Genomic DNA, 9,149 nt, shown 5'->3' with positions numbered 1-9,149 from the left:
AAGCTCAAACCGCGTACACTTGCCATCCCGAAGAAACCAAAATGTACCAAGACCTCAAAAAGCTTTATTGGTGGCCTGGAATGAAGAAAGACGTGGCCCGATTCGTCGCCGAATGCCTAGTGTGCCAACAAGTCAAAGCGGAACATCAAAAACCCGGAGGCCTACTTCAATCAAACCTAATCCCGGAGTGGAAATGGGAAGCTGTCACGATGAACTTCGTGCAAGGATTTCCGAAGACCCAAAAGGGATCCGACGCCATTTGGGTGATCGTCGACCGACTAACCAAGACGGCTCACTTTCTTCCGGTCCGAATGACTTTCAGTTTAGAGAAGCTGACCGAACTATACGTCCGTGAAATAGTCCGACTCCACGGTGTCCCCCTCTCCATTATTTCCGACCGAGACCCTCGATTCGCGTCAAAATTCTGGAAAAGTTAGCACGAAAACCTCGGAACGCGATTAAACTTCAGCACCGCCTATCACCCCCAAACCGACGGCCAATCCGAACGAACTATCAAAACCCTAGAAGATCTTCTCCGCGCTTGTATTCTCGACTTTGGAGGAAATTGGGAATCCCGCCTTCCACTAATCGAATTTGCATACAACAATAGCTTTCACTCGTCAATTGAAATGGCACCCTACGAAGCTCTTTACGGCCGCAAATGTAGGTCCCCGCTCCATTGGGACGAAATCGGCGAAAGAAAATTTCTTGGTCCCGACCTAGTCCAACAAACCGTCGATATCATCAAGAATATCCGCGAGAAAATGCGAATCGCCCAAGATCGACAACAAAGCTATGCCAACACTCGAAGGAGAGATCTCGAATTCGAAGTCGGAGACTCCGTATTCTTAAAAGTGGCGCCTTTCAAAGGAATTATGCGATTTGGGAAAAAGGGAAAATTAGCACCGCGATTTATTGGCCTATTCGAAATTCTCGACAAAGTCGGTACTCGCGCCTATCGACTAGCCTCACCACCCAATTTATCCAACTTTCACAATGTCTTCCACATTTCAATTCTTCGCAAATACATTCGCAGTCCAGACCAAGTATTGAAAACCGAACCAATCGAACTAAACCCTAACCTATCCTACGATGAGAAACCTTCCCAAATACTTGATTTGAAAACCAAAACCCTTCGAAACCGAGACCTAAAATTCGTTAAAATCCCCTGGCAAAACCATACACCCGACGAAGCCACATGGGAACAAGAAGAAGAAATGCGCCCGGAAGTGTTCGGGTGACCCGGTAACAAATTTTGGGGACAAAATTTCTTTAAGGGGGGGGGGAGATTGTAACACCCCACCTTTCCAAAACCCGAAAACCCTAAAACCCGAAACTAATATTTCTAACTCGAGAATCCTTAGGTAATATTATTACATGATATTACGTGACTTACGTGAATAATTGCATGCGTTATTTAAATTATTTCATGATATTTATTTTGTAAAATTCGTGAGTAGATATATATGTGTGAATTATGTGATTTAGTATCATTTCCGTAAATTGAAATTCTAGGAATTTCGTGAATTACGTGACTTATGTGAATAATTACATGTCTTGATTGTTTTCGAAATATGGTAACTTATGTGAAATATATATATAATATGATTATATATATATATATACACGTACATACATATAGTTATACATTTTCATGCATGCATATATATATATACACATACACATACTATTACATGCATTATAAGTATAATTAAGTAGACATATATGTGTGTGTATATATATATATATATATATATATATATATATATATATATATATATATATATATGTCCGTATATATGTGTGTATGACCGTGTGGATGTGTGTGGTGTTTATGCAAGTGGTGTTTTATTTTAAATAAATAAATTAGAGATAATATTGCATGCCTTTCCACTTGGCAAATGCTAATTATTTTGCCTAAACCCACTTGCTTAGTAGGATTAAAAGCCACTCTTTTTCTTTATTCTTCCAACACCTAAACCCCCTACTTGTCTCCTTCTCCTCTCTCCACCGTAAACATCACCACCTCCATTCTTCATCTCCTTCCACATCAACTCCCATTTTTTTAAAGAAATCCCAAAATCACTTTAAATTTCCCCTATTTAACCACGGTCATGGAGCAGCCTAGATCACTACTCATCAAAGAAATATACATCTCATTTGAAAACCCACTCAATCTCTTCCACAATCAAAGTACCTTGGTTAGCTTTCGGTGTTTGAGTGCATCTCTTCTTTCGGTTGCTTTCTTCTCTTCGATTTTAAGGTAAGAAATTCTGATTTCTTGCTGCAATTTAATGGCATCAATAGTATTGAAATGGTTTTCAAAATTTTCTAAAAGATTGGGAGTGATTTCGAAAAAATTAGGGCTTTTTGGGGAAAAATGGAAAAGAGGTGTTTATTGTTGATTTCTTGTTCTTGCATGCATCATCTATGTTGGTAGTGGGTAGATACAACCTTTATTGGCCAAAAGCATTAGAAATTTCGGATTTCTAAAAGGGGTTTCAAGAAAAATGAATTTTTGAACTTTTATGTGGTTGCATGTGTAGATCTTCAAAAGTTTTGCGTCAAATCTGTAATTTTTGAAAAGTCAGTCTTAAATGTGTTTTCAAAACTGTTTTCCAGCATTTATTGAACAAAAAATTCGGATTTAAGAAGTTTTGTAAGAAAAGAGTGATTTTTGAACTTCTAGTGGTCTTGCATGTATAGATCTAGAGATTTTGGGGTGAAATATGTAATTTTCGTAATTTCTGCATAAAGTAACTTTTTAACTTTGTTTTCTGCATTTTTCAAAGTAAAATCTCAGATTGTTAGGGGTTTTCATAAAAAAGTGGATTTTGAACTTTTAGTGTGATTGCATGTGTAAATCTTGAAACTTTGGGGTCAAAACTGCAATTTCCGAAAAATCTCTCATTTCTAAAGTTTAAATCTGTTTTTCTAGCAAGCATTAAATGGGGAAGAGTTTTCTTTACAAAAGTTTTCAAAGTAATCGAAGTTATATTAGAGGTTTTGATTTTTAAAAGAAAAATGGAATTTTTGAGTTTTTAATTTCAAGAAAATTCGAAACTTTGTGAAAATTTAAAATAATATTAGAATCTGAAATTTGGGTCAGTTAGGAGTTCTAGGATTTAATTTGGGAATGTTTGGAATTAGTTTTCTATTATTTCGAAATTAGGACATTTGCATGTCATTTATTATGTTTTGTGCTTTTATTTTCATGTCTTTGATTTAATGGCTATGAATGATGAGATTTTCAGATTTTGTACTTTTAATTGCTGCCTGTATGTGGATTAATTGCTGTGAGAATTTATTGAAATGGATTATTACCTAGATGTGATGTTACGTGTGGGTCATAAGCATGATTTCGAAAAGTTGCATTTAATGGTTTTTAAATTGAAAGATTAATGGAATGCTTAGTGAATAAACGGGATACGGTGGGCCGGTATCCGACTAGAATGAAATACGTGGTTTGATTCCACAATAGAACGGGCTCGAAACGCTTTATAGTTTATTGCTAGGCACAAAAGTTAGTGCTTAGTGAATAAACGGGATACGGTGGGCCGGTATCCAAGGATGAAATACATGATGGTTTTACAGAACGGGCTCGAAACGCTTTATAGTTTACTGCTAGGCACATAAATTAATCTTTCACGGATCCGATAAACGAAAAATGTTTTTACACGATTTTCATAAAAATTGCATTTTAGTCATTTTGCATAAGTACGTGTTTATGTGTGAATAATGTGTTTTCGTGAATTATGTGATTAACCGTTCGCCTTATGTTGTTTGGAACGTGAGTAAGGGTAACTATATATATTATATATTATATATAACGTATTTTCAAAGTTTGATATTTCATCAGATTTCTTACTGAGCTTTATAGCTCATATAGATGTCTTTTAATTGCAGGTAATAGTAATAGTAACCCTCCACCGGAATTGATTGAGTAGCGGATCGATGTCTTGCCCGGGATGTCTGGAAGTTGTACGAGGACCTATGAACGATGCTAAATATTTTGGATTTTTCTTTTGGTGATGTAAATTAAACCTCCGTATTTTCCTTTTCGTACCTTTTGAACTCAAATCCGGTATAGATCGTACTTCTATTGTAAAATAGCCCGTTTGGTAAATTCGTTATTTCCACGCCTCAATTAGTAATTTTCGAATTAATCACCAAAATACCCTTTCAAAACTCTGATTTCTTTTCGAACCAAAATCGATAGTTGATAGTGTAGCACTCGAATGAAAATCCTCCTCTCGAAATTTGTTTCCAAACGAAACCTTTATTCGGCTAAAAGTAACCTAAGAAATATTTCAAAAAAAAAAAAAAATGCAAAGTTTAATAATTGCATTTTCATCCCATTCCAAAGTTTTAAAAATTACAAAGAGATCCTTTGCTTCCGCTAGTTTAAATGAATATTCCGATAAACCGGTTCGATTTATCGCCCGATAAGAAGGGGGGTGCTACAAAAAACACTAGATACAAAAGATACAGTGGAGTGTAGAAATAACACTCTACGTTTACGTTTACGTGGATTTTTTTTTGGATTAATTTATATTTCTGTTTTAATTGGTGGATTTAGTATCTTATAGGTACAAATGGATAATTAGGTGTCCATGAAGAAAAAACGATCAAAGAGTAAGAAAAAAGTTGCAATTAGGAAAATAAAATCAAATTAGAAGAGAGGATCCCTCAACATCTTCGGTAGTGTCCACGAAGTCGAGCATAACTTTCTCATCCGGACACCAAATCAACAGTTTCCGGCGGCATTAGAAAGCTATTTCAGCGGGCTACAATTCCGGTGTAACGTCAAATTTCCAAATTCGGGCTCGAACATTGTCTAAATTTGATTACAAAAGCGATCATGAAAATACGTGCTACAGTTCGAGGACATGAATGCGCATCAAGAAACGTGCACAAAAACACTCGTAAGAAAAGATACGCACATAAGTAAAAGTACAAAAGCATGCACAAAAGTACTCACGCAAAAGTGCATTCGCAAAAAGGATCACGAAAACAAAAACTACAATCCTAGGACATTAATACAAATCAACAAACGTGCACAAACCCACTCGCTCAACTGGACATGCACAAACTTACATGTAAAAAAACATGCGCAAAAGTGCATTCGCAACAGCGTGATTAAAAACACGAACTACAACACTAGGACTTTAATATGCATATCCAAACAACCACAAAAACACTAGATACAAAAAATACAGTGGAGTGTAGAAATAACACTCTACGTTTACGTTTACGTGGATTTTGTTTCGGATTAATTTATATTTCTGTTTTAATTGGTGGATTTAGTATCTTAAAGGTACAAATGGAAAATTAGGTGTCCATGAAGAAAAAATGATCAAAGAGTAAGAAAATAGTTGCAATTAGGAAAATAAAATCAAATTAGAAGAGAGGATCCCTCAACATCTTCAGTAGTGTCCACGAAGTCGAGCATAACTTTCTAATCTGGACTCCGAATCAACAGGTTCCGGCGTCATTAGAAAGCTATTTCAGCTGGCTACAATTCCTGTCTAACGTCAAATTTCCAAATTCGGGCTCGAACATTGTCAAAATTGGATTCCAAAAGCGATCAGGAAAATACGTGCTACAGTTCGAGGACATGAATGCGCATCAAGAAACGTGCACAAAAACACTCGTTAGAAAAGATACACACATAAGTAAAAGTACAAAAGCATGCACAAAAGTACTCACGCAAAAGTGCATTCGCAAAAAGGATCAAGAAAACACAAACTACAATCCTAGGACATTAATACAAATCAACAAACGTGCACAAACACACTTCCTCAACTGGACATGCACAAACTTACATATAAAAAAACATGCGCAAAAGTGCATTCGCAACAACGTTATTAAAAACACGAACTACAACACTAGGACTTTAGTATGCAAAACCAAACAACAGCAAAAACACTAGATACAAAAGATACAGTGGAGTGTAGAAATAACACTCTACGTTTACGTTTACGTGGATTTTGTTTCGGATTAATTTATATTTCTGTTTTAATTGGTGGATTTAGTATCTTATAGGTACAAATGGATAATTAGGTGTCCATGAAGAAAAAATGATCAAAGAGTAAATCAAATTAGAAGAGAGGATCCCTCAACATCTTCTGTAGTGTCCACGAAGTCGAGCATAACTTTCTCATCCGGACACCAAATCAACAGGTTCCGGCGGCATTAGAAAGCTATTTCAGCGGGCTACAATTCCTGTCTAACGTCAAATTTCCAAATTCGGGCTCGAACATGGTCAAAATCTGATTCCAAAAGTGATCATGAAAATACGTGCTACAGTTCGAGGACATGAATGCGCATCAAGAAACGTGCACAAAAACACTCGTTAGAAAAGATACGCACATAAGTAAAAGTACAAAAGCATGCACAAAAGTACTCACGCAAAAGTGCATTCGCAAAAAGGATCAGGAAAACACAAACTACAATACTAGGACATTAATACAAATCAACAAACGTGCACAAACACACTCGCTCAACTGGACATGCACAAACTTACATGTAAAAAAACATGCGCAAAAGTGCATTCGCAACAACGTTATTAAAAACACGAACTACAACACTAGGACTTTAGTATGCATAACAAAACAACAGCAAAAATACTAGATACAAAAGATACAGTGGATTGTAGAAATAACACTCTACGTTTACGTTTACGTGGATTTTGTTTCGGATTAATTTATATTTCTGTTTTAATTGGTGGATTTAGTATCTTATAGGTACAAATGGATAATTAGGTGTCCATGAAGAAAAAATGATCAAAGAGTAAGAAAATAGTTGCAATTAGGAAAATAAAATCAAATTAGAAGAGAGGATCCCTCAACATCTTTTGTAGTGTCCACGAAGTCGAGCATAACTTTCTCATCCAGACACCAAATCAACAGGTTCCGGCGGCATTAGAAAGCTATTTCAGCGGGCTACGATTCCTGTCTAACGTCAAATTTCCAAATTCGGGCTCGAACATTGTCAAAATCTGATTCCTAAAGTGATCATGAAAATACGTGCTACAGTTTGAGGACATGAATGCGCATCAAGAAACGTGCACAAAAACACTCGTTAGAAAAGATACGCACATAAGTAAAAGTACAAAAGCATGCACAAAAGTACTCACGCAAAAGTGCATTCGCAAAAAGGATCAGGAAAACACAAACTACAATCCTAGGACATTAATACAAATCAACAAACGTGCACAAACCCACTCGCTCAACTGGACATGCACAAACTTACATGTAAAAAAACATGCGCAAAAGTGCATTCGCAACAGCGTGATTAAAAACACGAACTACAACACTAGGACTTTAATATGCATAACCAAACAACAACAAAAACACTAGATACAAAACATACAGTGGAGTGTAGAAATAACACTCTACGTTTACGTTTACGTGGATTTTGTTTCTGATTAATTTATATTTTTGTTTTAATTGTTGGATTTAGTATCTTATAGGTACAAATGGAAAATTAGGTGTCCATGAAGAAAAAATGATCAAAGAGTAAGAAAATAGTTGCAATTAGGAAAATAAAATCAAATTAGAAGAGAGGATCCCTCAACATCTTCGGTAGTGTCCACGAAGTCGAGCATAACTTTCTCATCCGGACTCAAAATCAACAGGTTCCGGCGGCATTAGAAACCTATTTCAGCTGGCTACAATTCCTGTCTAACGGCAAATTACCAAATTCGGGCTCGAACATTGTCAAAATTGGATTCCAAAATCGATCATGAAAATACGTGCTACAGTTCGAGGACATGAATGCGCATCAAGAAACGTGCACAAAAACACTCGTTAGAAAAGATACGCACACAAGTAAAAGTACAAAAGCATGCACAAAAGTACTGACGCAAAAGTGCATTCGTAAAAAGGATCAGGAAAATACAAACTACAATCCTAGGACATTAATACAAATCAACAAACGTGCACAAACACACTCCCTCAACTGGACATGCACAAACTTACATGTAAAAAAACATGCGCAAAAGTGCATTCGCAACAACGTTATTAAAAACACGAACAACAACACTAGGACTTCAATATGCATAACCAAACAACAGCAAAAACACTAGATACAAAAGATACAGTGGAGTGTTGAAATAACACTCTACGTTTACGTTTACGTGGATTTTGTTTCGGATTAATTTATATTTCTATTTTAATTGGTGAATTTAGTATGTTATAGGTACAAATGGATAATTAGGTGTCCATGAAGAAAAAATGATCAAAGAGTAAGAAAATAGTTGCAATTAGGAAAATAAAATCAAATTAGAAGAGAGGATCCATCAACATCTTCTGTAGTATCCACGAAGTCGAGCATAACTTTCTCATCCGGACACCAAATCAACAGGTTCCGGCGGCATTAGAAAGCTATTTCAGCGGGCTACAATTCCTGTCTAACGTCAAATTTCCAAATTCGGGATCGAACATTGTCAAAATTTGATTCCAAAAGCGATCATGAAAATACGTGCTACAGTTCGAGGAAATGAATGCGCATCAAGAAACGTGCACAAAAACACTCGTTAGAAAAGATACGCACATAAGTAAAAGTACAAAAGCATGCACAAAAGTACTCACGCAAAAGTGCATTCGCAAAAAGGATCAGGAAAACACAAACTACAATCCTAGGACATTAATACAAATCAACAAACGTCCACAAACACACTCGCTCAACTGGACATGCACAAACTTACATGTAAAAAAACATGCGCAAAAGTGCATTCGCAACAACGTTATTAAAAACACGAACTACAACACTAGGACTTTAGTATGCATAACCAAACAACAGCAAAAACACTAGATACAAAAGATACAGTGGAGTGTAGAAATAACACTCTACGTTTACGTTTACGTGGATTTTGTTTCGAATTAATTTATATTTCTGTTTTAATTGGTGGATTTAGTATCTTATAGGTACAAATGGATAATTAGGTGTCCATGAAGAAAAAATGGTCAAAGGATAAGAAAATAGTTGCAATTAGGAAAATAAAATCAAATTAGAACAGAGGATCCCTCAACATCTTCGGTAGTGTCCACGAAGTCGAGCTTAACTTTCTCATCCGGACTCCAAATCAACAGGTTCTGGCGGCATTAGAAAGCTATTTCAGCGGGCTACGATTCCTGTCTAACGTC

At 36.1% G+C, this 9,149-nt stretch overlaps 1 long non-coding RNA gene across 1 annotated transcript; it reads left to right on the top strand.

The window, feature by feature from the left end:
• Positions 1–2,125: 2,125 nt before the first annotated feature.
• On the top strand, positions 2,126–4,175 carry LOC148771128 (uncharacterized). Its single transcript, XR_016031035.1, has 2 exons — positions 2,126–2,263; positions 3,907–4,175. It is a non-coding gene; the product is annotated as an uncharacterized LOC148771128 (long non-coding RNA).
• Positions 4,176–9,149: the final 4,974 nt, after the last annotated feature.

Source organism: Erythranthe guttata, chromosome 4 (assembly GCF_056151865.1).
Source record: "Erythranthe guttata isolate IM_541 chromosome 4, IM_541, whole genome shotgun sequence".
Classification (NCBI taxonomy): Eukaryota; Viridiplantae; Streptophyta; class Magnoliopsida; order Lamiales; family Phrymaceae; genus Erythranthe; species Erythranthe guttata.
Note: the sequence above shows the minus strand (reverse complement) of the source record. Positions and strands in the feature narration are given on the sequence as shown.